The 27,907-nt window shown below is 38.2% G+C and overlaps 4 long non-coding RNA genes and 1 pseudogene across 4 annotated transcripts; 2 read left to right on the top strand and 3 right to left on the bottom strand.

Annotated features, from left to right (window-relative positions):
- Positions 1–211: 211 nt before the first annotated feature.
- On the bottom strand, positions 212–12,591 carry LOC149045498 (uncharacterized). Its single transcript, XR_016187260.1, has 5 exons — positions 12,458–12,591; positions 12,080–12,221; positions 11,619–11,730; positions 10,932–11,050; positions 212–521 (listed from the first exon to the last, which is right to left on the bottom strand). It is a non-coding gene; the product is annotated as an uncharacterized LOC149045498 (long non-coding RNA).
- Positions 6,554–8,339, top strand: LOC149045499 (uncharacterized; annotated as a pseudogene).
- Positions 12,592–13,171: 580 nt separating the features above from the next.
- Positions 13,172–14,918, bottom strand: LOC149045497 (uncharacterized). The gene is made up of 3 exons (XR_016187271.1): positions 14,758–14,918; positions 13,800–14,050; positions 13,172–13,286 (listed from the first exon to the last, which is right to left on the bottom strand). It is a non-coding gene; the product is annotated as an uncharacterized LOC149045497 (long non-coding RNA).
- A 1,238-nt stretch (positions 14,919–16,156) lies between these two features.
- On the top strand, positions 16,157–23,156 carry LOC149045495 (uncharacterized). Its single transcript, XR_016187266.1, has 4 exons — positions 16,157–19,221; positions 20,318–20,651; positions 21,541–22,158; positions 22,791–23,156. It is a non-coding gene; the product is annotated as an uncharacterized LOC149045495 (long non-coding RNA).
- Positions 21,574–22,727, bottom strand: LOC149045496 (uncharacterized). The gene is made up of 3 exons (XR_016187239.1): positions 22,271–22,727; positions 22,009–22,134; positions 21,574–21,610 (listed from the first exon to the last, which is right to left on the bottom strand). It is a non-coding gene; the product is annotated as an uncharacterized LOC149045496 (long non-coding RNA).
- Positions 23,157–27,907: the final 4,751 nt, after the last annotated feature.

Raw genomic sequence — 27,907 nt, 5'->3', positions numbered from 1 at the left:
ATATTTATCGGACGCTAAAACAATTGACAGTGAAATGAAGAACTTTCCTAATTAAGCATTGTAATATAGCATTTGTAGCATAGATTTCGTAATTTCATCCCACTCCCGCCCCCCACGGATGGATTTTTTCACACAGCCCTTTGGAAACAACTTTTACAGATTAGAGAGTTACTCTAAATCTCACCCTAAATGGATAATTTGGGAGGGGAAGCCTTAAAAGTAATCTTTATTATCACATCGCAAACAAAAGTCCTTAAATAATATCCTTATAACAGCTAAGCTTTCAGGTTAGCAGATTTAAAAGCGCAAGCGAATGGCAGGACTCGCTCAAGCCTATCAACACCTTTTAACCATCGACAACCTTCTGATTTCCGGTTATCCGACTTGTCGCCGTGTGCATTGTAGACTGTTATTTATTGGCAAGTGACTCCTTTCGTTGCTCTAATTCACCTCTCCTTCATTCAGTGATCAAGTAAGTAGATTTACCATACAACACTCGCCATTAGTGAATTTCCTTTTACCTAGGAAAGTAGATTTACAACACAATTGAGTATACGATAGTAACGCTGTGTAACGCAACAATAGGCCTGCTCTTAGCCATAATCGGTCTCAAACACTATCACTTAAAAAGCGAGAAACACATGTACCGTTTGAGAGCGTTTGGTCAGAGCCGTTGAAGTAGAATCAAAGCGGCCATCCAAATCTTTTAAAGGCTCCAAACTAAGACGTACATCAAACTTGACCTTCTCGAAAACCGGTCTCAAATTACTTACTGAAAAATAGTGACTGCGTTTGTCCTTGGGAACCGTAGAATACGGGACAAATACGTACAAAAAAATATTTTTGCAAATTCAAAATAAATCAAATTACATTTATCTATAGTGAAAGGAAAAATGAACGGCCTAACTTTTACGGAATGTTCATTAAAAATCTGCCGATTTTTGCTGCTTTCACCGCCATATTGAAAATAAAGCTAGCACAATGCAACGCAATCGGAGTGCGCACACCGCCTGCATCTTACCGAATCGGCGTGACATTGTAAACTCTAAAAAACTATTCAGCAACAAAAATCGAAAATGGTTTTTCCATTCCGATAGATTATTCTCCCTATTGCCCCTGAAGAACCCACTTCGCAAACACACTAGTTTTGGAAAGAGTCTAGCAGCGTGGAGAAATTTAGCCGCGACTCAAATATTTCTCTTTCTGTTTCGCTCATCTAAATGCAACGCATTTTTTTGTTTGGATTACGTATCTCCAAACAAAAATAAAAAAAGGAAAAAGGATATCAGTGACACATTGCTTTCTTTTTTCTTTAAATGGATAAAGCCTGAAAATTTCCAATTCCGCATATCCAAGACTACTTGTGCAAGGGGATGCAAGTTATCCAAGCGTGAAAGAATTTTATCATATTCCATCTTTGGCACTCTTCACCGCCACCGTTTTCATCTGTCACTTGCTCGTAAACCGACGTTCAGCTTCCCAAGAAGCTGTTATTAGGGAAGTATTTGACGTAGCTTGACTTATTTGGCTGTTTTTTGTATTTTTTCCCAGCAAAAATTCAATTTAATCGAAATTAACGTATTTGTGTACATTATCGTTGAAAAGAAGTGCTAGTCGCGTCTTTTACGACACCGTAAGCCCGCTCTGTACTTCGTAGAAGAACGAAAAACAAAGGAAATGTAGTTGGTAAACACACTTTTTGAACAGAAATGAAGTTCACTTAGAACTTAAACCCGAGAAAACTTCAATTATGTGACATTTATTGCCTAAAAAGCCATGTGCGAAGAAATACTAAATTCTGAATTTTTGGTCGTAATGGTGGCCCTTCAAAAAAAGTTGACCTTGAACTTTCTTCGGAGAAGAGTACGTTTCCTTGCGATAAATAAGGGCATTTGCTGTCAGATGCGATTGTTAACCGTGCGATGTACGACTAGTAAGTCTAAAAGCCAGCCAAACACGATTATTAAGGAGTTCATACGCGATTAATAGTCGTACTTACCACGATTATTAATCGTGATAGAAGACGCTTTCATACTATTAATCGGAAGAGATGCCATTTGCGATTCATAGTCTTATTTAAAAGACCTTTAAGCTAAATAATCCTAAAATTTTCACTCCGGAAATTAATAAAAACCTGTTCAAAGCTATCCGTACTTGCATTAGAAATGATCTATGAAAGCAATGGTTCTCGAAATGCTCCGAACGCATACGCAAATCTTTTGGAAGAAACATCCTTTCAATGGCATGAATCATGCACGTCAATAAATGTGGTATTTTGGCAGGGGATCCTGCTTGGTTTTTACCGGACTAGAGCACTCGAACGCTTCGCAATTAGCCATTTTGCTAGGGAAAACCCTTGGATAACCCCAACTACGAAAGTACGGAGCAACCATTACACGTCATCAACCCAAAATGCCTCGCGCACCTAAAAAGATGGAGAACGCGGGTAGTTCGAAGTTGCCGTGAAGGCCAGTTTTGAAGGCCGAAAAAAATTAACAAGGTTAGAGGTATGATAGAGAACAGTATGCATGTAGAATATGCATACTAACGTTGAGGCATGAAGTTTTATCTAACTAAAAAGGAGATTTAGACTATGGCACCTTAAAGGTGGCGTCATGGTTAGTGCGCTCGACTCCGGATCGAGTGGTCCGGGTTTGAACCCTGGCCGGGGTCATTGTGTTGTGTTCTTAGGCAAGACACTTTACTCTCACAGAGCTTCTCTTCACCCAGGTGTACAAATGGGTACCAGCAAATATGCTGGGGGTAACCCTGCAATGGACTGGCATCCCATCCAGGGGGAGTAGCAATACTCCTAGCCGCTTCATGCTAAAGGAAACTGGAATTAAGCACCGGCCCCATGTGCCACATGGGTCTGTATAAACGCTATACTTTACCTTAAAGGGGGATTTGCAAATAACCTCTTAGAGTTTAAGAGTGATTGTCAGTAAAAATCACAGAAATCGTGGCCACGGTCAAAAAATCGATTTCGCTCATACTTTGTCAGTTTGAAGGCCTAGGTAAGTAACTGAAGGATATGAGGTTAGTTTTTTGAAATATTCCATATAACGGCAGAAAACCACGAAAAACGGTCACCCTACCGGAAGCTCGGATTTCACCTGGCGGAAACTCGAAATTTTACACTTTTCAGCTTCTCGCTACACAGACGTTTACATAGCTGTGAATCTTTCTTAAGTATAATTGAATACATTGATTCTTCCTTAGTCAAACCATGGGAATTATTTTTATCTCTGCTTATTTGTGAGCGAACTGAGACCCGATTAAGAAGACACACTTTTCTCATTTACGCGAAGGTGTAAAATAATCCAAACTCAGCGACGAAAAAAGCTGACCGGTGGTTCTTCAAATCCTCTGATATTATAACCAAAGACAGTTCAGTCATTGATTTTTAGGTCTACGGTTTTAAATCTTTAGGATCTAGTAGCACTTTTGCATGAACGCCGATCAAAATTCGATAAAATTCCAATTGAGCGCTTTTGAAATCTACAACTCTACATAACAATGCACTATTGAATAAATTAACTCCTCGGCCAAAGTTTATACATGAAACATGAGGATTTTACTTTCTTAGCGGTTTGAACCTTTTAAAAATATATATTAATGTTAAACATTATCTACACAGGTAAAACAAACTATGAAACACCAAAATTACCACGAGCTGAAATTAAATCTCACAGGCTCGCTCCCTAATCTGCGTCACGCACGAGCGTACAGTAACAAACAGATATTTACATCGGTTAATTTACAATAAGTCTTATTTTAAAATATCTTACTCAACGATGTACCAGGTTCCCCAGTTAACTTGCTGAAACGATAAGAATTGATTTTATTAAGAATGAGAAGCTTTATGCCGTCGATAGCCAATCAGAAGTACCTGTTCTCACGAAAATTGCATCGTTCTATAAATAAATAAATCGAATTATCTTTATCTGTGAAACATTGCATCTAAAACCAGAGTTTATTGTCGGGGAACTTCATAGAACAGCGAGGTCTTGCTCGTTGTTGAATATTGTTGGTGGGATTTGCGGCGCAGACGAACGCACAAGTTCTTCAACTTCCGTCACACCTCTCACGCGGTGTAACAGGGATATCAAAAATCACAAAAAGTCGTTGAAATTTTCCGGAATTGAAACGGAGGTAGAATTAATTTTGGCGAGATGTGGATGTTTTCAAAAGCCGGCGAATTTATCGGATATGACTATCTGTCCAGTTCATCGTGCCAAGTTAGGTTTAGGTTGGCGAAGGACGGGTAATCTTTGCACCATCCCGGAAGTTGTTTCTGGTCACTGCAAGGAGCTGAGGAAGGCACCCGCACTGGAAAAAGGAATAAATTTATTCCAATCCATGAAGATATTTGAGCTTTCAAAACAGCTCGTCCCTGTGGGCTCAGGTAAGCAACCAACTACTTGATGTTCTACCAAACAGAAACTGTCTCCAATGAATTATTTTTAGTCTATTCATTCTGATGACTTGAGATTATATGAAAGAATCATTTGTTTAAACGACGGAGAGAAATAAGTAAGGTTGATGAAGGACATTTCGTTACTTATCTCTTCATTCAGTTGTCCAATCCAATTTTTTTATAACAACCTTTATTTAATGCCTCTCATTTTTTTATGGATTGCGCTTATATTAGTGTGTGCACTGTATAGTGCCCTACCCACTTTGTCGCCAGGTATGTGAGTGAGTGAGTGAGTGCCGGTGTCCGTAAACAAACAGGTCCGCAGCGCGTGCACAGCACTACCCACATGTATACAATGAGTTCCTATTTTTTATCAGTATCTCTCAGTTCGTACGCGGGGTGTGATTGGTCAATTTTGCGCGGCCCACTAAACTTTAACTAGTTTCCATTCCCGCGCGCCCGATTGACCTCAGAGACATAATGAATATCTTACTAACCTCGTTTCACGGTCTGTAACTTACAGTACGCACCTGGAATTCGATTAGTAGGGGTTAATTTACTTTGTTTAAAACATTTCAATTTCGTTTCGCAAAAAGCTACTTGAGAAAGATATAAACAATAAACAAAAAAAAGGGATAGTCTAATCACAATGCTACTCCCCCCCTTCTTCTCACCTCTTATCGCGCAGTCAACTTTCGATTGTTATTTTATTCTGTGGGTCGACAAAACTTCAGACTTTTGTGTTTAAAAAATACGCGCCTTTCGGTAATTTCGGAGTTTTGACGGGAGTTTGACTATGTTTTTTCTAAAGAAATTTGCGTAAAATGCAGAAAGATGCTTAGTGTGTATAAGGAAAGGGCACCTGAGAAATGGCAGATGACCGCTGAAGTTTCAGAGATCGCCGAAACCATGACAGGACGGAAAACGAGTGCACTGTAAGTACCTCCCGTTGTCCCATACAAAGCCTTAAAAAACTTTTCTAAGGCTTTGTATTAGGACAACGGGAGGTACTTACAGTGCACGCATTTTCCGTCCTGTCATGTTGAACAAGCTAAACCTGGTGAGTATACGCACATGCTTTATTACATAATATGAAATACCGGCGGCAAAACACTTTCCCAGTTATATCGCTTATCAGAGACCTTATAGTCTTTCTGTCATGTCAGCCTATCTCTAAACGTTTCTTCAGGCCACCAATAAGCATTCATCCTTTCACTTCACAAAGTCATACAAACTCACAATCCAAAATCATTATGACGTCGTTTACTTGTCCTATGATATGTGTCCATGGCAGCCGAAATTAGACAGCTCTTAATTAGAATTTTGTTAATTTAAAGTTTAGCTGGAAAACTAGGTAATCCAGAGTCGGAAGCAGGGTTCGTGAATGATATAAGGAAGTCATAGGTGTTTTAACACTAACTTTACTAGAAATGTCGAACTGGCCCACGAATCGTGGGCGAATCTTTTGTTCATTGTATATAGAAAATATTTTAACTTTTTCGCACTACACGTCGATCATGAAGTTGACACTGATATTTCCCTTCCTGTACCGATCACTGATACTGAATGCAAAGAAGGTAGATCTAAACGAGAGAGCCTTTACGTGCCAGACGAAGATTCGCAAGAAAGCGAAGATGACATAAACTATGTGCAAGGTGAATCCCTGAAACAGCTCAATCGCCTTCTACAGCTTCATGACACCAGCCCAGTCCGCCACGTACTATCAGTACCATGGAATGTAGCTCAAAGCCGTACTAAACGCCGTTATTTGAGAAAAGCTGAACAGTGTGCTTCAGCAGTAATGGAAGTCCTTGCTCCTGAAGATTCGAATTGCTTATGGAGGGAATTATGTGAGCGCTAAGTGAATCGAAGAACAACTGGCGGGAAAAGTTGTAAGGAAGTGGAGCTTCTTCAAGCGTTTGCCGAGAGTTATTTGAACGCTCAACACTGGAGTACCCGTCGGCAAATACTCTCAATCCTGGCTGACAAGTTGTCTTTCAAAGAGGTGCAAGAATTTATCCCAACCCTGACAAGTTACCGCTTTGACATAGCGCGACACCACACCCTGCTTCATGGTAGAGCAGAACCGATTCCTCGCCAAGAAAACAGGAGAATGAAAGTTGACCAAATAATATCATGAGCTGGAAAGCCCACCAGTTGCGCTCCGTTCACCAAGATCAGGCCACATGTTCTGTTCTAGCTAAAATGAAGAGCAAATGCGACGTGTTACTAGTGCAGGATTGGGCAATGAAATTTATGCCCCGAAAATTTCGAGAGCCGCAATCAGACTGATTTGCTAAGCGCGGTTTACCATGGCACATAACAGTTGCTATTAGGAAGTCGGAAGAAGGCGAGCAGTTTGAGTCTCAAACATTCGTACATGTCTTTCAGAACTGTTTACAAGACAGTGCTGTAATGGTATCGATAATGCAGGATTGTCTTGTTTCGCTGAAGAAGGAAATGCCGGAATTAGAAAGGGCGTTTTATAAACAAGATAATGCCGGCTGTTACCACAGCGGATACACTATCGTCAGCAAAATTTGCAGGCGACATTGCTGGCGTGGGCGTGGAACAGAACGACTTTTCCGATCCTCAAGGTGGAAAAGGAATATGCGACCGCCAAGCAGCGACTATTAAAGGAGACATTGGAAGATATGTAAACGAGGGCAATGATGTGACAACAGCAATTCAGCTCAAAACAGCCATAGAGTCTGGTCCAGGATCTTGCGCTAAGGCTAGTTACGTTACATTCAACCCGTCAAGCACTCGGCACGTCAAATGGGATGGTGTAAGCTTACTCAACAACTTCAAGTATGAGGAGAACGGAATACGAGCGTGGAGGGCATTTAATGTGGGTCCTGGAAAGTTGCTACCGTGGTCTCAGTTTGAAGGAGTTTTGCAGGTCCCGGAAACTCTTGAAGTGGTTGATCCCCCATCGCAGAAATTGAGTACTAAGCCATCTTTCAAGAAGGTGAGACACAGACATGTACATAAAAAATCTGCAAGTGATCCAAACGCAGCCAGTGATGCCAATAGCCGAGAACAAGAAGATGATGATGGTGAAAACGAGCAAGCCTCGCCACTTTTCCCATGCCCCGAGGAAGAGTGCATTAAAGCATACAGCCGCTTTGTATCATTACAAGCACATCTAGACACGGGGAAACACAAGTGACTACCTGAACAGGAAACGCTGTATGACAAAGCAAAACGAGGATATGCTTCAAAGCTAATGGATGAAGGTACCAGGATTTCCACTGTGCAGTTATAATGTGAAGAACAAAACAGCCAATGCTTTTCGCCCCTTACAATGGGATGGGCACTTAAGACAATCACAAAGAAGTCACGTTTTACGCAAAAACAGAATGAATTTTTGAAACAACAATTTGAAATTGGCGAGCAGAGTGGAAGGAAAGCAGATCCGAATGAAGTCTCAAAAATGATGAGATCTTCAAGGGACGAGTTAGGAGCTCGTCGATTTCTACCAGAAGAAGTGCTAACAGGACAGCAAATCACTGGATTCTTCTCACGACTGGCAGCAAAGAAAAGGCTTCCTCCCAGTACAGTGAACCGGGAAGAGTCGGACGAAGAGACCACTAGAAAAGATGACAGAGCATCACAAGAACAAGTAATCCAATCTGAAATCTGTGCGCAAGTGATGAGAGAGGTTTCCCTTCAGCACCCCATTGTATCGTCGTCAGGTTACAACATCTGTGAACTCATGCGCATGGGCAAGAAAAAGCTGATGTCACTGAGTGTGGACATGCTGCGCAGTATTTGCGATGAACTTGGTGTGGACGTCTCTGATATAACACAAAGACGAAAGAATCCGTTTATTAGTCGTCTTTCAAAGCTTGTAGGCGAGTGCAGCTGTACCTCATAAGCAGATTAATAAACTGTCTTCTGTTGACTAATTATGCCTTGCGCATAATTGTATACAAGATAACATCATTTATTTTCTTTCGAAAAAATCGTTTCATTTGATCGTTATCTTTTTTTAAAAGTGTGTTCAGTGAAGAGGTAGATACACTAATGGTATGGCGACCACCTCAAGGCTGCCACCGAATTAAACCAGCCAACCAGTCACGTAATGTAAGCTAATTATAGTTGTATATCCATTCAAAGTTTTAGGGCTAAAAAGTTTGAAATTGTCTCCGCAAGAAGCCAAGAAAAATTCAAAGTAACAAAGCTTGACGTACAAGATTGATCAAAGATCTACTTAAATATGGTTTTGTGGGGAAATGGCCATATTGGAGTGATGCAACGACCGTTATTGTGCTATTAAACGTAAACATATAAATGTTGATGTGACGTTTCCACTAGTATACTGTGCAAACTGTGCACTTTGTGGGTGGTTGGGTAGAGAGAGTAGTATGGTTGTTAAATCCTTTCCCCCACCCCCTTCCCTCCTTTTTAAATGTCGTAAAAATGACAGTGCACATTATTTATTCTTCGGTGCCCTCTTTGGAAAATTCTTAGTATTTTTCATCGAATATTGTCAAAATTAAACTTTATTTTCTCTAGCAATGACAGACTATAGTGTTGTTTGACAAGCGCAATCAATAAAACATGCAAGTCGTAAAACTCATAGTGTTTTTAATAGTCGCATTGGACAACAGAATGAAGAGGATACAAAACTCATTGGAGACAGTTCCTGCTTGGTAGTACATTTTTTAGTTGTTATTTACCTGAGCCCATAGGGACGAGCTATTTTGAAAGGTCAAATATCTTCATGGATTGGAAAAAATATATTCCTATTCCAGTGCAGCTACTTTTCACAGCTCTTGCTGAGTGACCCGAAACAACTTTCTGTACGATGCAAAAATTAATACTTTTGAACATGATGTATTACTCAGTAAGTGACACAGGCATAATCGGAAAAAAAATCCGAGTGCTTCATGGGACAAACATCCTGCATACTGCTAGGATTGGAATGTCATATGTGGCATACGCGCAATGGAATAAATGTGATAAAATATTTTTAAGCCTGGTGAATAAATGAGAATGATGTATTATTCAGTAAGTGACACAGGCGTACTCGGAAAAAAAGAAATCCGAGTGCTCTCGGCCATCAGGAGTCGAAACTATCGACATCGTGTCAGGTTATGCCTAAGTGACACGATGAGACGGTACGGGTAGTCATCTCCAATAAACTCGTTGGCTTTTAAAAACACGCAATCTTGCTAAAATCAATTCTGGTTCAAGTCCGGAGAGTTTTTTAGGACTTCGTGCGATGTTTTATATCCTTGTTACACAGCGTGAACAGTGTGACGAAGTTACTTAGCAAGTGCGTTCGTCTGCGCCGCAAATCCCACCGACAGTATTCAAGAACGAGCAAGACGTCGTTCTTATGTATGTCTATTAACTTCGCCAACAACATACTCTGGTTATAAGGTTAAGTAGATTTGTTTATTTAGAGAACGATGCAATATTTGCTTTTCGTGGAAACAGTTACTTCCGATTGGTTTTCGACGGCACAAAACTTCTCATACTAAATAAAATCAATTCTAATTGAGCTAGAATTACTATTAAGGTTTTCTTTTTTTTTTCAGCAAGTTAACTGGGAAACCTGGCACATCTTTGAGTAAGATATTTTAAAAATACGACTTATTTAAAATCAACGGATGTAAATATCTGTTTGTTACTGTACTAATTGTAGCTAAGTCGCTCGTGCGTGACGCAGATTAGGGAGCGAGCCTGTGAGATTTAATTTCAGCTCGTGGTAATTTTGGTGTTTCATAGTTTGTTTTACCTGTGTAGATAATATTTAACATTAATATATATTTTTAAAACGCTTCAAACCGCTAAAAAAGCAAAACCCTTATGTTTTATGTACAAACTTTGGCCGAGGAGTTAATCTATTCAATAGTGCTTTGTTATGTAGAGTTGTAGATTTCAAAGGCGCTCAATTGGAATTTTATCGAATTTTGATCGGCGTTCATGCAAAAGTGCTACTAGATCCTAAAGATTTAAAACCGTAGACCTAAAAATCAATGACTGAACTGTCTTTGGTTATAATATCAGAGGATTTGAAGAACTACCGGTCAGCTTTTTTCGTCGCTGAGTTTGGATTATTTTACACCTTCGCGTAAATGAGAAAAGTGTGTCTTCTTAATCGGGTCTCAGTTCGCTCACAAATAAGCAGAGATAAAAATAATTCCCATGGTTTGACTAAGGAAGAATCAATGTATTCAATTATACTTAAGAAAGATTCACAGCTATGTAAACGTCTGTTTAGCGAGAAGCTGAAAAGTGTAAAATTTCGAGTTTCCGCCAGGTGAAATCCGAGCTTCCGGTAGGGTGACCGTTTTTCGTGGTTTTCTTCCGTTATATGGAATATTTCAAAAAACTAACCTCATATCCTTCAGTTACTTACCTAGGCCTTCAAACTGACAAAGTATGAGCGAAATCGATTTTTTGACCGTGGCCACGTTTTTTTAATTTTCCTTGATTTTTACTGGCATTTACTCTTAACTATTAAAGAGATACTTTGGACATAATAAAGACACATTACCTCCATTAAGCGTCTTCATAATTTTCTTGTATGATCCCACTTCCTCTGGGGCCAACAAGAACGACACTCAGACCTTCCCTGCTTACTCTAGCTGTCCGTCCATTGCGGTGAATGTAAAGCTGTTAACGAACACAGAGAAAGAATTTAGGAACGCAGGATCACATGAGATGGTTGCGCTAAAGTTAATACTTACATTGTGGTTACATCATTACACAACAGTTCACTATTAAATGAGATACAACTGAGGACGATAAACGATGACAAGCTGCTCCTCTCATATAAACTGCATTTGGAGAACAGAGTCAATTTTTTTCCTAAATCAAAACTCATTAACTTAAATGAATTACATTTTGATTTCGGTAGGTGAACCTCACACATTAACTCAAATCGGAAACAAAACGAAGATTTAGAAAATGAAGATTTAGTTATAAGTAAATAAATGCAATAAAATAAATTTAGAGGTTTCTGGCTGAGCTTCTCTTACAGTTGAGACTTGTAGCCCACACCTTGGTCAACGCGCATGGTTGGTTGAAGCAGCGTGACTTCCGAAGCCTTTTGTCAGGGTAGAGTTTTGCGGAGAATGAAAGCACTGCCGCCAAAAAGCAATCGCTCCCGTTCCCGCCTGCCGCACAGGCTAACCAACTGCACAAGCTAACCAACCGTACACACATACTTACACGTACTTACATCAAGGTCCTTCGGAACTTGATAGTGAATTACATGCTCAACAGCTGGTATGTCCAAACCTCTGGCGGCCACACCTGTAGCCAGAAGTAAGCCACTCGCACTTTGCTTAAATCTAACAGGCAAGAAAAAAATCAGCCAAAATTTATTTTGCTGGTGTAAGTCCTATCTAGCTTTAAATATTCTCCGAGGGAGGAGAGGGGCGGGTTTTAATCAGTCAAGGCGACCCAGTTATAGTCTATAAATAAAGTAAATTCCATTGGTCGGTTAGTTCGTAAACTATACTCTCTGTATGTTTTGTAGTTCTCCTTCGATTTCACTTGGTACACCTCCATGGATCATGTTCCTAGACAGTGCGGTGTACGTGTCGATGCATTTGGCTCAAACCAATAATAAAAAGTAATAAAAATTGTATCCTGGATCTTGAAGTGTTTCTCTTCCTTGTCAGCTCAACTATTACAAACCTTCTCTTCAATTACACATGAGATCTTTGCATCTGTCTACGGTTCCTCTCTTGTTGGTGACATCGATAATTTTACAACTGTTCTTCAGCTGCCTAACTTTGTCCATCGGTGACATTAAAAACGTAAAATACAAAGAGTATTCCTGTTAACGGAAGAACAAAAGCCGGTCAACTTAATCGTGTTTAACTAGGATGTTAGATAACAAAGAAAAAAGCAAAACAACACAATACAAGCTTCGACACACTTCATAAAGCAGCAAATTTTCGGGTTTTAAATGATGGACTATATAAAACATTTCATTCCTTAGTAATAGCTGATAAAATACGTTGATACTATCTCTAGCTTCTATTACTCTGAGTCAAATATGCCGTGATTTACCAAAGCCTTCTTCGCTTGTGATCTTCTTTTCTTTTCCTTTCCTCTTAAACGACTTTGGAAGAGTTAAAGTTGCAGAGAAAATAAACTTCTGTAGATGTCTTCGCTTTGCAGTTCCCTCATCTTCATCATAATCACTGCGAAAAGGAAACGTTAAAGTTAAAATTTGATAAAAAGAGAGTCATTTACCTCCGTTTACAAGTTGACAGTCATGAAAACCATTAATTTCAGAAAGAGAAGGCTGAAAGAAATTGAAGCTCCGATGGAAATTGAAGTCCATTGCCTCTTTCTTTGAATGAGCTCCAATATAGAAGATAATTCTTGAAAGTGGCCTTGCCCGACCATTCGGTCTGCCTCGTCAATCACAAGATATCTCAAGTGCTCCAAACGGCATGCTCTTAACCCTAAAATTAAACGCCGCCAGAAGATATCTCTAGAATCATCCATTTGATAGAAAGAGGCTACACTCCAATTTCACCGTTTTAAAAAAATACGCCCGGCACTGATGTTTACAGAGCAGTAGAAAATGCTTACAGCTGTACTTATCATTTTTTACGGCGTTTTACAAACGGAAAAACTTACACGACATTGGAAATCCAAATTCATGCTGAAAACTACACAGGACAACCGATCTCATGAGAAACATACCTGTGTGTGTCGATTGTTTCAGATCTCTAAAAGAAAGTGAATCAGTACAACTTATGATACATGAGGTACTTACCTCGGAAATCAAATCCCACAGTCTTCCCGGGGTGGCTACTATTATCTCAGGACACTTGTTTAAAAGCCTCTGCTGTTTTTGAGGTGCCATTCCTCCAACCACAGCAACAATCTTGAAAAAAAGGAATTGTTTACTGATTCAAATGATTTTGAGGTACTTTGTTTGGTGGGTATTTCTCCAATAAAAGATAAAGTTGAAACAGGACTAGAAGGGGTGGCAAGGGAGTGGAGGGTAGGGGTTAAATGGTACATCATAGGGGCTGGGATTGTAATTCTCTGAACAAAAGGGTTTTTATATACTTTGCTGGTGAAGGAACCAAAAAACAATAGAGTTTATGTTTGAGGGAATAACAATGTTTTCAGCACTAACTCATCATTATTTAAATTGCTTTAAAGCCTATTGTGGCTACAAATTCATGTTTCCCCCAAAAAATTAAAAAATGCTTTCCAAACAAGAGATAGGTTTGCATTCTGCTCCACTGAAAAGAGGAGTATTGAAGGCTCAGGAAACAAAATTGACTTGGGCCAATAAAAATAAAGAAATAATTGAGTTCCTAACAATGGGAAAACAGAAACTAACTGTGGAGGTGACTTCCAAATTGTCAATTTAAGTACATGATGTTACCTCTAAAGATGTGTGTTTTGCAGCCTGTTTAAGATGATTCTTTATTTGTATAACCAATTCTCTGGTTGGTGTCATTATCAACACCAGGAGTGGTTTCTTGAGCTTGGATGTTCCATTACCAGTTTCTGTGGCTTCTGTAGCATTATTTTTGGTAGTATTTTCTGTAGTTTCACCTGCTTCTTGATTGGACTTGTGGCCAAGGATATGGGTGAGAATTGGAATCCCAAAGGCTAGTGTTTTACCCCTGAACCCTAGTAAATACATAAAATTGTTTTAATTAATACCCTTAAATAATAACCTCCTCAAAAACCAACCATTCCTGGAAGCTAAACTTCTCCCAAGTGATTTTATCATAACTTCAACAGACAATTTCAAGGCATTATCCAACAAATGATATGAGAACTATGAAACTTAGAACTTGAAGGGACTTATCTTGACAATCTTAATGTAATACACATTTTTGTATAAATAATGTTCCATCAACCAACTATAGGAAGATATAGAATGCCTACATAAAGAAGGAAGAGCTATTACATTAGTTCTTAAGAGAGCAAAATTTAACCATCAGTCTGTCAGTCAGTCAGAGCTCTCTCTCAAGAGGTACATCATACACATACTTTCAGCTCAACAGCTCTCCTCAAGAGTGCTTTTACAAAAGTCATATTTATAATTATTCAACAATCACTTAGTACTTAGACATTAATTCAGGTCAAAGACCAGCTCTAAAGAATCAGAAACTGTTTGCTATAATGTGTGCGAAAGTCTTGTTACACATAAATGAGCTAGGTGTACATCATAGTAGACACATGTACTTGTTGAAAAATTATTTTTTTCCTCTCTCTCTCTCACTTTCCAAAAAAAAAAAGGAATCTTCAAAATAGTTGTGAAACCAAGTACACAAACAATACACATAAAAAAAAGAGACCTCCACCAATCTAACTGCTCTGATTCAACTCACTATTTCTGCTGCACCAATGATGTCCCTGCGGTGGAATATTGCAGGTGGAAGGGAAAAAGTCTGTATGGGGGTTGGTGTAATAAAACTTTGTTCACTGAGTCCTCTCTGAACTTCTTTGGGAACACCAAGGACTTCCCAAGCACTCATATCTATCATGGGCTCTAAAGTTTAGTTCAATCAAAATAAATGATTTAGCTATAAAATATGATTGCATCTTAAACTCATAGTGTTAGTGAGAAATATCATTTTATTACAGTTGAACCAAATGGGTAATTTTTACCTGTATAGATATGAAATATGTTTGTAAAGGTTTTATAATCTAAATTAATAAATACTTTATTAATAAATAACAATACAGTAATAAAAAACTTACCAGTAAAATTACATTATTTATTACACCCATTTTGAAATCACTGGTGGTCCCTGTAATGAGATTGGCTCTAGTTGATGCGATTTACTCACAAATTACACCATTTTTTTGCCTTAAATTGCATCTTCTTTCCAGTTAATGAGGAGGCTACACTAAAGACAAAACAACCAATCAGATTTCAAGGCTTGTTTAAGGTAACCAGTCAAATTGCAGGAAAATGAAAGACAAAGAGTATCACTTGGCAAATTTTGCAACTTTTGTTTCCAAAACTCTTACTTTTTCCCCCCAAAAAATGGATGAATTTCATTTCAGACCAGCTCAGTACTGCATCAATAAAATATTTGAACTTACCAAGTCCTGTGATTTCAAAATGGATGTAATAAAGTGGTAATTGAACCTCGTGTCATGCAAATTTGGTCTGAAATCATACTTGTGATTTCAAATCGAACTCACGCTGTGCACTCGTTTGAGTTTGAAATCATGCATATGATTTCAGCACAAATTGCACTCCACTTAGTTCAATTACCATTATCTATAGAAAATCATATCTTTTCCAAGATAACATTATCTACACAAAATGTATTTGATTCTCTTCTTAATAATAAAATCCAAGGACAATCATTGGAGTAAAATTGTACTTTGTTTTGTGCATTTCCCATCCATAATTCCTAAAATTAAATCTTACCTAGAGGATCTTCCACCAGTCTATTGTCAGTGACCATTTCTACTCGGTTTTGCTCTTCTGACTGGGCTTTACTTTGGGCCTCGTTTTTCTTTTTCCTCTTCTTTTTCTCTTTGTCTGTTGGTCATTCTTTGTGCTTTTTTAAAGTTGTGTAAATGGTGTGGTAACTGTTTGTTCCAGATTATCCTGAAGATTTAAATCAAAAGACAATACTATGTAGCTTTTTTTTCTTTTTTTTTTTCCCATGAGCCAAACTTCTAGAGAAAACCAAAAAGAAGCTTCTATTCTTAGATATACATAATTGTGCATCTATGGGTAAGGACTGAAAAAATGCATGAGTAAAATGCATGAATGCAATGCAAATGAAATGCATGAAAAAAATTAGGACAAACTGCTCTCAAAATGATTTCAATCAATTCCCGTATTTCCATGTAGTTCTTGTGGTGAGTGTTGTTGTTGTTGTTTTTTTTTCTTTTTGTTTGTTTGTTTCTTTTCTCATTTAAGGTGTGACTGGCAGTTATCTTAGTTTTGATTCTCATGTCCAATATATACACCCAATCTGACTCAGGAGACAAGTCATTCCATTTGAGTCAGGTTGAGGATTATTATTAAGCGTCTTGAAAATCGACTTGTGGTAAGACATTTCCACCTTAAGAGGCACGATTTATTCAGATTTCCACTATCACAAGATGACTTAACCACTTATTAACTTCTGGTGGGTCGATTTGTAAACAACTCCACCCAATTTGGATGTATTGGACAACCCTCAACATTTATAATTAAAGATGAGTTACAACAAAAAAATAAATAAACAAAAAAAATTTAAAAAGATAATTTTTCCCAATTTCTCGTAAAATACAAGGGTAATTTCACCACGTGCTTGAAGTGAATCTTACATTTGTATCTTCTAAATTTAACCATGCGGTATGTTTTGAAGCACTTTAAGCAATTCACCTCCTGCAGCGGCCGTTCTTTTATTTTCTTCTTTTGAGCTGGTCCACCTGCACTAATTCCTGCTAGCTCTTCTGGATGATAATCTTCCATGACTTCAAGGGACACAAATCCATCCATTTCGCCCGCAAAGAACGAAGGATCGTCCAATTCTACTGGTTCCCATTTTCGCTTCTTCCCTTTCGAATTCTTCTCTACCATTATGGAGCAATAATCAAAGAGCTTTAGTTGAGAAACTGAATGTAAACGCTCTTTTAAATAACAAACAACCGTTTTGGTTTATCCTTAGAGAATTAATAAAAACAATCTCACGTCGTCCGCCATTATGGATTACCCGCCAGAGAAGGACTGGATAAGAAATTGTGCATATTTCGCGCATATTCAAACGGGAGTCATCCGCTGCTTTATTACTACCGGTATATGGCTTTTCTCCCTTCGCCGAGTTAGCTGAAACCTTTGTAAAGCGCGAATGAAAAGACTAACATGGCGAAAGAACACCGTACATTCAAAGGGGAGTGCATTTATATTGAGCGCTTAAACGGAAACTCGTTTCTTATCAAGAAAGGCTTTGTCCCAAACATGAAGGTAAGTGAACGCGCGCCAAACATCAGATCGGAAGCTCAACTCCAGCTGAGTAGCGTGCGCGTCAAAATACACGTCTAACGATGTCATACTTGAAAATGTTGATAATAAGCTATGGTCATCGAAATAAATCCCCTTACACCTGCCATTTCCGTCAAAGTAATTTCCTTCTTTGAAATAAGTTTTGTCACAAGGAAAATTGTTTCTGGGACAACTAGATTTTGTTCTCCCCCTCTTCCCCACCTTTTCTGCCCACGTTATGATCAAATCCCCTCCCCCTTCCCCCCCGTCCCCCCTCCACGTCTCTCATGTCAGAACCGTTTTCTTTTTTTTTTTTCTTTCAATCAGTCAATTCACGAACTACAGTCAAACCTGTCTTAGGTGACACCGTATTAAGCACTTGCACTGTATTAGACGCCATATTCCTGAGGATGACTGCTTAATACAGGGTTGACTGAACTGAACAAATAAATTTTGTCCTCACTTCCTCCATCAAACCCAGATTATATCCATTATTGTCCCCATACCCCCTGATTTCCCTCCTTTTCCCCTAGTTGCAGACTGTGGTGTTTTGCTGGAAATTGTTGATGCAAGAATGTCCTAGTTAGTACTGGATTAGGATGTTCTCAATAATAAGTACCATGGACAAATTTTTACATTCTGTTTCAGATACAAGACTTGAGGTGTACATTGCAGCTATTCAACTCTGAACTTCAAACTATTTTTTTCTCTTTTTTTCTTTAAAAATTGAAGGTATCTTAGATATATAAATGAGTTGCTTGAAAAGCAAATGTTTGATGAGCTGAAGCACTGGGCTGGAACTCAAGGTACAGTACTCTAAACATTTGAAATATAATACTGTTGTATTTGCTGCATTTTTCTTATTCCTTTGATACAGTTAAATTAAATTACTCTCCAGGTATTGGTGGTTTCCTTACTGGTGTAAAGCAGATTGCAAATGTTGCAGCTTTGCCTGGAATTGTTGGTGTAAAAATGATCATAACTTTTTCTTGTTGAAATTACAACTCAGTTTAACTCAAACTTGTTCAATCCCGGGCCCAGTTGTTCAAAGGCTGATAAGTGCTAACCCAGGGTTAAATTTTAATCAGGGTGTGTTTAATCCTTGGCTTAAAAGCCTTTTTAGAATAATTCACTATAATTTTTTTAGGGCATCCAATCATCAAATCACAGACTAAAGGAATTGTACATGTAGACTGAATTTCATTTGAAAGCTTTCAGATATGAAATCAGATTTCACACTGACCATTAGCTATCTAAACTCAGCTTTTAACAAACCGGGCACCCTGTACTCTTGGGAAGCAGAGAAAGTATAAAGTGGAGATGACAAAAGAGTTTCTTGTTATACAGTTTGTGTTTTTATAGCATTTTTACACAAAGATTTCACTTAAAGTGATGCCAAATAGAGCATCCAGTTATCCAGTTAGATCCAGGTATCCCATTATTTTAGAGTGTGGGTTTATTGAACTTTCTCTGTGGTAAAAGTTTTATTTCCTTCTTAATAAATTTAGGAAATTCTGAAATAGTATGCGTAGAATACTAATATCCTAATATCCTTCTCAGGGAAAATGCACATATTTTTTCCAGGCTAATGAAGTCTTGAAAAAAGTACTTTCAGAGACAATATCATCCATCTCTAGATGAATTTGTTATCTTATCAATCAGACTTTATGAATGACAATATACCCCCAGCCAGAGAAATTTTTGATCACTTCCCTTTTGTTGAAATAACAATAACAAAGAAGGCTATGTATCTCTGTTTCTATTCTTGAAATGTTGATTCGTATTTTTTTGCTTGGACCTCAGAGATCAGTTGGACTACCAGATGTTCATTCTGGCTGTGGATTTGCTATTGCTATTGGTAAGTTACAATTCACACATTTGTAATAAATAGGGCAACATTTTATTCTGAATATGTTTGTGGATTGTAGTTATGTGAAGTGGGGTGTCATGTGAAAAAAATTTTTCTCAATAAGTTATTTGTCAACAATGTAGTTTCCTCGTCATAACTCAAAGTAAGTGCCCTTTGATGAAGCTTATAGTTTCTTTTCAAACTGGTAATGTGCTTAAAATGACTTTGGTTGGTCATGGTGATGAATTCACTTTCTGAATGCAGTATAATCATTTGTCTCGCCATTAATTTACTTTGGATGTGGATCATGACTTTTTGACTGCATATTGTGTCTTCTTTGCCTTATAAGGTCAGTAGATATGCTTGACCTTATGAAACTCTCTGTTTGGCTGTGATTGGCTGGAATCCCACACAGGCTTTGATTGGCACACTGACCAAATGTTCCTTTGGAGTACACTGTCGTAGAGTTATTATGTTTTTGTGTTTCTTGTGGTCAGCATCCATGTTTCTGGGATGTCTACCTCAATGTCCAATTTATGTTGTAACAGGCAAAGTCTTGTGTGGATGGCCTCTTATACCCTGCATGTATAATAATAGGATCACAATCACTGTACTCTACTTCAGTCCAGAGCAGGTGGTTTCCAGGTGTCTTCTGAAACTGTAGAGGCCTTTGTCTTAGCATGTCATTTCTCTATATGCTATATAACTCGTTTAACCTTACTTGCATAGGTTTTCCTGTTCTGCTGATGTAAACTTTGCCTTACTCTCAGGCAATCTTTTCAACCAGGGGCTCTTGTTTTAAAGATGCTGTGCCATGGATGGGGAGTGTCCTGTTACTATTTGTAACATCAGTGAAGTGAATGGAATGCTTTCGGTTCTTCAAATGCTGTAGCAAGCAAGATTGTGAATGTGTTATATACAGAGTGTTCCCAGATCCTTCACTGGAAGGATGATTAGGTTATCGATTGCTCCTATTACTTAACTATAAATATTGTTATTTATTCTTTTTATTTATTTATTTTTACTTTTCGCAGTGGAGAGGAGGGGGGTTTGGCTGGGTGGCTTTTCTAATTTTGTAATTTGAGTTTATATGCTTACTTTGCAGTTCCACCCCGTTTTAGTAATGAGTTTAGAAATCTCACCATTGCACCCTAAAGCTCCATTCCTTTGATGCACTGTGATCTGTGTGATCTTGGACCACAAATCCTAATCCATATCCTCCCAAAGGAACACACAATTTAACTCCACATTTACAAAAAAGTGTTATTTGAGAGGTGATCCACAAGTATCAGTCAGCTGGACCAAGGATGGAGTGCTACTTAGTAAAAACAACAGCCTGGTTATTAGACAAGTGACATTTAAAGATAAGGGCAATTATGAATGTACTGCTAAATATGATGATGGCAAAGCAAACTCTTCCTTCTGGATGGATGTCAGAGGTAAACTCTATATTGTAGTTTATGTCAGTCATCAAACTTGTAACTTAACCAAGCATTTGTTTTGAAGTTTAAGCCAAATTTAAAGAGACCTATTTTTTTCTCTCTTTTCATCCATATCATTTAAAAATATCAATGACCAAGGAACTAAGGAGTCATGATCTTATGATTCATTTTCATAAGTGTTAAAGGTAGTTCATCAACTTGGATATGAGTGTATCATTACCTAAATATTAATGATTGAAGTTGGAAAGAGATTACAAAGGAACATTCATATAACTTGTTTCAAATTACCAACATTAGTACTCTTTTTTCTAGAAAAGGGTTCATGGTTGCGTACAGTTGATTCTGACTCACAGACAACCAGATTGTAAATGAAGATAAATCCGTGACCAAAAAAATAATTGAATACACCTCCTGTTGTTAAGAAATTGCAAATCCTGTGGTCCACTCTAACATTTTTCTCTGTGAACTCATGTTAAAACGCACAATTTGGATATGTCAAATGACAGATTTCCTTTTTTTTTTTTTTTTCATTACAGAATGCAAATGTTTTATATTGTTTGATCATCCTTGCTTAATAACTTTTGGAATTCAATATATACTGTTAAAAAAATTAAACTGATAATAATTGAACATTTATGTTTCTAACAGTACACTCAACAACCAAAAAAACATTATTGGAACTAACAGCCAAACAATATCTTTTTATGCTGAACTGGAAAACCTCTGGAAAAATTGACTTTGGTGAAAAATAGACTTGAAAATCGCGTTTTTTGTTTTGATTTTGTTGATTTTTCAAGGAACTGAGGGACATGATAGACTATAGCTGGAGCAAAACAAAATAGATTTTTTGTCAGGGTTTAATAAGTTCTTTTATAATTACTGTTAGGGTTGGAAATCATTGAAATTATCACCACAACAGAGAAATGGATCTTACCATGTATGTATGGAGTCACATCCTAAAAGGAAAAATTTGGAGAAAAATATCTAATGGTAAGTACCTTGTTTTCAATTTAGTGGTTTCAGTGTTATTATATCACAGATTAATTTAAGGACTTCACTTTTTCAAAGCATGGCCAAGGAAAAGACCTGGATTAATCACATTGATTTAGTTTGATTGGCGTGATTGAGTTCAATAATAAAATTATTGAACTCACTGAAAATTTCCAGTTCAATTATGTTTGATTGAACAGCAATCTAACAATTGGATTCCACTGAGTTCGATTGATTTTTGGCTGGGTTTTGTTCAATTGTCCATGCCAGGAAAAGATCAATGTTTAATTATATTGCCAAGAATTTCAACTCTACGTTTTTATTTTATCTCAATAAAAGCAATACTTGCAAAGAACACAGTTACCTCATCATGGTGTACCTCTCAAAAGAATCTTGCCCATTTCCTTGTATGGTCCTTGAACTGTTCTGGTGTTTTGTAGCTTTCTTGGCCTGGTTCTGGGTCCACTGCTTCCACCAGATCACTGAAACCCTATTTTATCAACAAAGAGAGCAAGTATGTAGATGAGTATATTTTAATATAATTTATTGTAGTCATGCCCCTTAGATATTGACTAAAATTTAACTCTATGATCCGAGTGAACAAATTAACACAAGAAAATGTTTACCTTCCATAATTTCTTCACTTCTCTGTATGTCCTTCTTTGATGACTTGTCCCCTCAAAGATTGGTGTATGATCCAGTTTGTGTAGGATTGCTCGGAGGTCTTTTCCTGACATAATACATTGTTGTTATTATTATTATGTTCGTTGTTATCAGTATTAGTTATTGCTTGCCATTGCACTGTGATATGTAAATTAATGCAAAATAAAGCCTTTTTTAGCCTGTGGTAAATTAGAATGAAGTATTAATTTTTTTTTAGAATAGCCATAGAGGTCTTTGTTTGTTTTGCTTTTTTTCCATTCTCGTGATATACACCTAACTTTAAGTCTGAGATTACAACTATGATTTTTTATTTTTAATTGAATCTTTGTGATTGCTACACTGGTCAGATTTTATTCACTATAGTCATGCCTGGCTTTGGTAGTTAGGTACATGTAGTTAAAATAAGTTACATTTGTTTTCATTGACCTCTGGTATTGAATGCAGGGCATTGATCCCATTTTGCCTCTTCCTCTCCTGTTTCAGAACACTGATTGGCGGAAGAATCTCTCTTTCCTCGTCTGGTAAGGCCATCCTCAACTCATGGTATGCCTCGTCTGAAATCAAGCCTTCATCTTTCGCAACAAGTACATGCTGCGTCGTCCGACAAGTGGAGTTTTCTCTCTCGTCGCCAGCATCCTGTCCAAGTGGAATTACAACTTCACGTCCTTGTACAGTGAACTTAATCTGAAGAAGACAGGGGTTTCCCTTTAAAATTTGTTTTCATATGAACATAGCTAGATAGATAGATTGATCGCCACATAGATGTAAGGTTTTTTTTTCGCGACTTTGCTGTTGGTCAATGTCTCAGTTCTATTTTTAACGAAGAAGTAAAATTGTTACTTACCTTGATGGGCTCAAACTCCTCCAGTCCTTCCACCGATTGAGCCACTAGTTTCCTGACTCGTCTTTTCTTATTATTTCTGGCTGCCGGTGTTAATTGCCAGAAGTCCTTTTCGGTGTTGTAGAAAACATTTTCAGTCTTTGCAATTCTCTGCTTTAGCAGCTACGACTTCATTCAGCCGGGTTGCAATGGAGTTGTGCTAAATTCTCAAATTGTGGTTCTCTTCCCGAAGACGCCTTATTTCGGCCTCATAAACCTCTGTAAGAGATGGCTGTGTCTGTGCTAGTGTGCAACTCTGTGCTCGATTGTTTTGAAAATGAGTTAGAAAACTCCCACCGCTGACGGACTTAACCTTAAATTTCGACAACATTACTTAGCGAGTATCAGTCCTCATTACACCCGGACGTTTTTCTACTTAGCATCATTTGTGTCTTGTTTTCATTCATGGATAACTTAAACAAAGCCATTGCATCAAATGAAACAGAAAAAAAAAAGAAACAAAAACCCACCCACACATAAGATCGACCTCAAGTCTGAAAAATACTTGAAGAGCGGGTTTATTTTTATAACCAACCTTCATAATCTTGAGAACGTATCAAAGCAATAAGAGAGGCGAGCGCGAACTGAGATCGCTTGAAACTTGTCAATGGCTCATTTTTATCAGGGAGGTGAGAAAATAACCATCTATTGTTAATCGTTTCTCATGAAGCGGCCGCTTGTATTAGAAGAATTGATCGATATCAAGGAATATTGCTGCGTTTTTTGCGCTAAGTGCTTATGCCATCAAATTTAAGAATTTGTTCATGCTTAGCGTGCGAATATCGAGTTATGGATGCACGGGGAAGTTTGGAGGGCAAGAAAAATGCGTAAGAGTAGCTCGAGGCGCAGACGAAAGCAACTCTAGCTTTTTGAGTGCTCTCCAAACTTCCTAAGTGGATCCATAACTCGATATACGCACAGCTAAAAGCATGAGCAAATTCTTTTATAACAGAGCGACAACAAGGATCTGCGCGAAGAAGCCAAATTTGCTGCAGCTGGTCTTCCGACAAATTTGCGAAAGGTGCAACTTGCGAGTTTTTTTCGGCTTTGTCTTGCTGGTTGGATCAGGACCTAAAAGGTCAATGCCGACAGAAAAATTGGGCAGTTCTTCGCCGGTTTCTTCCATATTTCAAAGAGAAGGAAAACTACAATGCAACTTAACAGGACGGAGACTCTGAAGCCGGGTAAAAACAAATGCTCACATCATCTTATTTACGCGCGGCTGTGCGTAAATAAAGATTTTATTCATAGCGGCTCAACAGGACTTGTAAAGGACACGCACGCGCGCTATGTTATAAAACTAATTCGCTCGCGGTTTAAATACTTTGTAAGCATTTGCGTTGTCATTAGACGGTTTCTTTTTGGGTTTTCTTTTCAAAATTATTTATTGTCGAAACCAATGTGTCGACATCGATGGGAATAAATGCGAGTAACGTGCATCCCAGTAATATGTTCCGACATGCATTCGAGAATTGCTGGTTTTCAGTGTCACGCCATTCAAAATAGATCAAAATAAAAAACAAAAACCGTTCAATCGATTTAGTCTAGAATCTGGAAATAGAAAGAAGCTGGATATGTAAAGACTCTCGCCAAGATTCAGGTCACAGCAATTTTTCTTACGGAAGATATGAGGAGAAACGTTTTTCCCAAATTTATAGAGATTTGTATGGAGCCGCCATGCTGGTGCCCACCTAGATGGGCACCAACATGGCGGCCGGAAACCAGCAGAAACATCTGTCACTGAGTTTTGCTACAAAAGCGTGAATTTATCTCTCTAAGAACTCATAAACGTAACAATAATACTTTATTCTAATACAAGAACTGTTCAGATAGCTGAATTTCCCTAAATAAGTCACCTTTTAAACCAACATAACAGCTCTCTCGCTCGTCATGTAAAGGCCACGTCACGCAAAAGCTTAGAAATTCAAGAGTAGTCTATCACTAAACCAAGAACCCATTTGGAGTGAAAATTTGTCTGAATATTAGTTTTTAGCTGCTCTAATACATCATGAAAGTAAAATCTCAGGAGGATCAATAGTTCTGAAGTCTGGAATTTAGTGACGTCACGTGAAAACCAGCATAAAGAACGTCGGTGGAAAATGTCGTTTGAGATTAGGAGGGTGAAAAGACAATAGCAGGTAATTTAGTGTTGACAACTGGGTTGAAAACGTAAATTAGCCACCGTAAAGGTTAAAAAAAGCTGACGTTTCGAGCCGAAGGGCTAACGCTCGAAACGTCAGCTTTTTTTTAACCTTTACGGTGGCTAATTTACGTTTTCAACCCAGTTGTTAACACTAAATTACCTGCTATACTCTCCCACCGACGCAGCACCACAGTTTCTTTAGAAACTTACCCCTTTATTCATTTGAAAAGACGATAGACCACAGGCGGCCCAAGCTCACGTCTCGAGAAAAAGCCAACGATGAATTCATGAACGCGTCACGCGTTGTGTGACTCGGTGTTAAGTTACGGGAGGAACCGTTGAAAATTTGAACACGTTATAAGGCATAGTATGGGGAACGACATATAGTCGATTTACAACGATAAATATTTCGAAATATGAATATTTTACACGTAAAATCAATAAAAACTTACTCATGCCCTGTGTATCCGTCGTAGTTTCTAGCGATTTCTGCTGTTTTAAGCTTGCTTTACCATCACTGTTAACCATGTCGTCTTTTGACATGGTTAACAGTGATGGTAAAGCAAGCTTAAAACAGCAGAAATCGCTAGAAACTACGACGGATACACAGGGCATGAGTAAGTTTTTATTGATTTTACGTGTAAAATATTCAGATTTCGAAATATTTATCGTTGTAAATCGACCATATGTCGTTCCCCATACTATGCCTTATAACGTGTTCAAATTTTCAACGGTTCCTCCCGTAACTTAACACCGAGTCACACAACGCGTGACGCGTTCATGAATTCATCGTTGGCTTTTTCTCGAGACGTGAGCTTGGGCCGCCTATGGATAGACTTATCTTGTCTCGCAAATCTTGCCGTCTGGAAAATCAGATGCTCTGTTCACTGTACATAAAACCTTCAGAGGCGTTCAGTTATTCATCTCTCAAAGAATTCAAAGTCATCTCGGTTTTTGTTCTTTGTACTTTTTTTTCCAGAGGATGAAAAACTTCGTCGCAACAAACGCAAACCAAGACCCTGTTCTAAAGCCGCGTCTACACGAGCGACTTTTTGCCTGCAATGGTGATGCGATTTTTACTTGACATTGTCACGTCGCCGGCGCGCGGTGGCGGCTAAACGGGTGACAAAGTTTGTGATTTTGTCACGAAAAGTTCAACTCATCGAATTTCTCGCGATTTTTTTCGGCGATATAATGGTTGTCGCCATCCCAGCACTTGCACGAGGGTGGCTACACGGGTAGTTTGCACCGCGCGCTGGCGACGCGACAAATTTAGAGAAAATCGCATCACCATTGCAAGTAAATAATCGCTCGTGCAGCCGCGGCTTAACATTGTGAGATCTGGAATCGGGCTACCTGTCAATTTAATTCAAACAAGCTTCATTCGTGACCATTCACACTGATTCAAATTTTATTTGGTTTCATCACTCTTTGTTTTCATCTCTCTCTCTCTGAAGCAAGAGGGACTTAGAGTCTGACCTTCCTACGTTACAAAATGAATTTTAAGCAAATGAAGATCATCGCAGTATATTTCATTTGCTTAAAATGTATTTTCCGCAGTACAAATATATGACTTTCATGTATTCTTATCACAAAATGAATTTTGCTGTCCTCTTATTGACTCGCTTCAAATTGAAGTCGTAAACATTCAAAGAAAGTAGTTATTGGATTCTGAAATTAATCCTTGTGCAAAATACTCGTCGTCGTCTTCCTTTTTTGTTATTTATTTACTTTTTTATTATTTGTGTCATCACAGAACGAGGTTTACATCTGGCGACTCTCCACTTTGTTTGGGAATAATTTTTTTCAACCGAAGGAAAACGTTGAGAAAGGTATTATTATCATATTATTTGTTTTCTTCCGGTATCCTTTAGATCATTAAAACATGTTTCATTCGAGGCCTATTAGTTGTTTAACTCAGTTGTTGAATTGTTGATGAAAGCTGTGTATAATCAATTTTCGTTGAGGATCATCATCCATCTTATTTCAATTCAGCCGATTGAATTTACCATGATGCACTTTGGTTAATTACATTGTAGGTTTTTTAGCTCATTCATGCTGAAAGCAACGAATGAGGTATCTTGGTGGAGCAGATGTTGACGGAAGTTGACGACCGTGGACGGAAGTTGTATTCGTGGACGGGAGTTGTATTCGTGGACGGGAGTTGCATTGTAGACCGTGAAAGGAAGTAGTCTCGCATGCTACCCCTCCCCACCCAGTAAAAGTCAAAAAAATAATTTCGATCAAGCTCAGAAACTCATGTAGAAAGAAATAAGATGTTTGAATGGTTTAAAAACAATGATAACCTCAAATCGCATTTCTGAACTTCTAAAAATGCAACTTGAATCGAAAAGACAAATTGTTCACACCTAGGGGACCCCTAGCGGGTTTATTTCAAAACACGCCGTTACCACGCAGAAGAGTATCAGCATCCGAGGCAGTTATATTGGCAAGCCACGCATTCGCGTTCGTCTTCATTTGGTATATAGTAATCATTACTCTACCATTGTGCTTGTCCTCGGGAGCTCTTCAGCATACAGTCAACACATCATAGCGGCCAAGATGGTCTAAATATTT

This window comes from Pocillopora damicornis, chromosome 5, assembly GCF_964200805.1.
Source record: "Pocillopora damicornis chromosome 5, jaPocDami1.2, whole genome shotgun sequence".
NCBI classification, from domain to species: Eukaryota; Metazoa; Cnidaria; class Anthozoa; order Scleractinia; family Pocilloporidae; genus Pocillopora; species Pocillopora damicornis.
The sequence above is the reverse complement of the archived record's forward strand: the minus strand, read 5'-3'. Positions and strand labels throughout refer to the sequence as shown.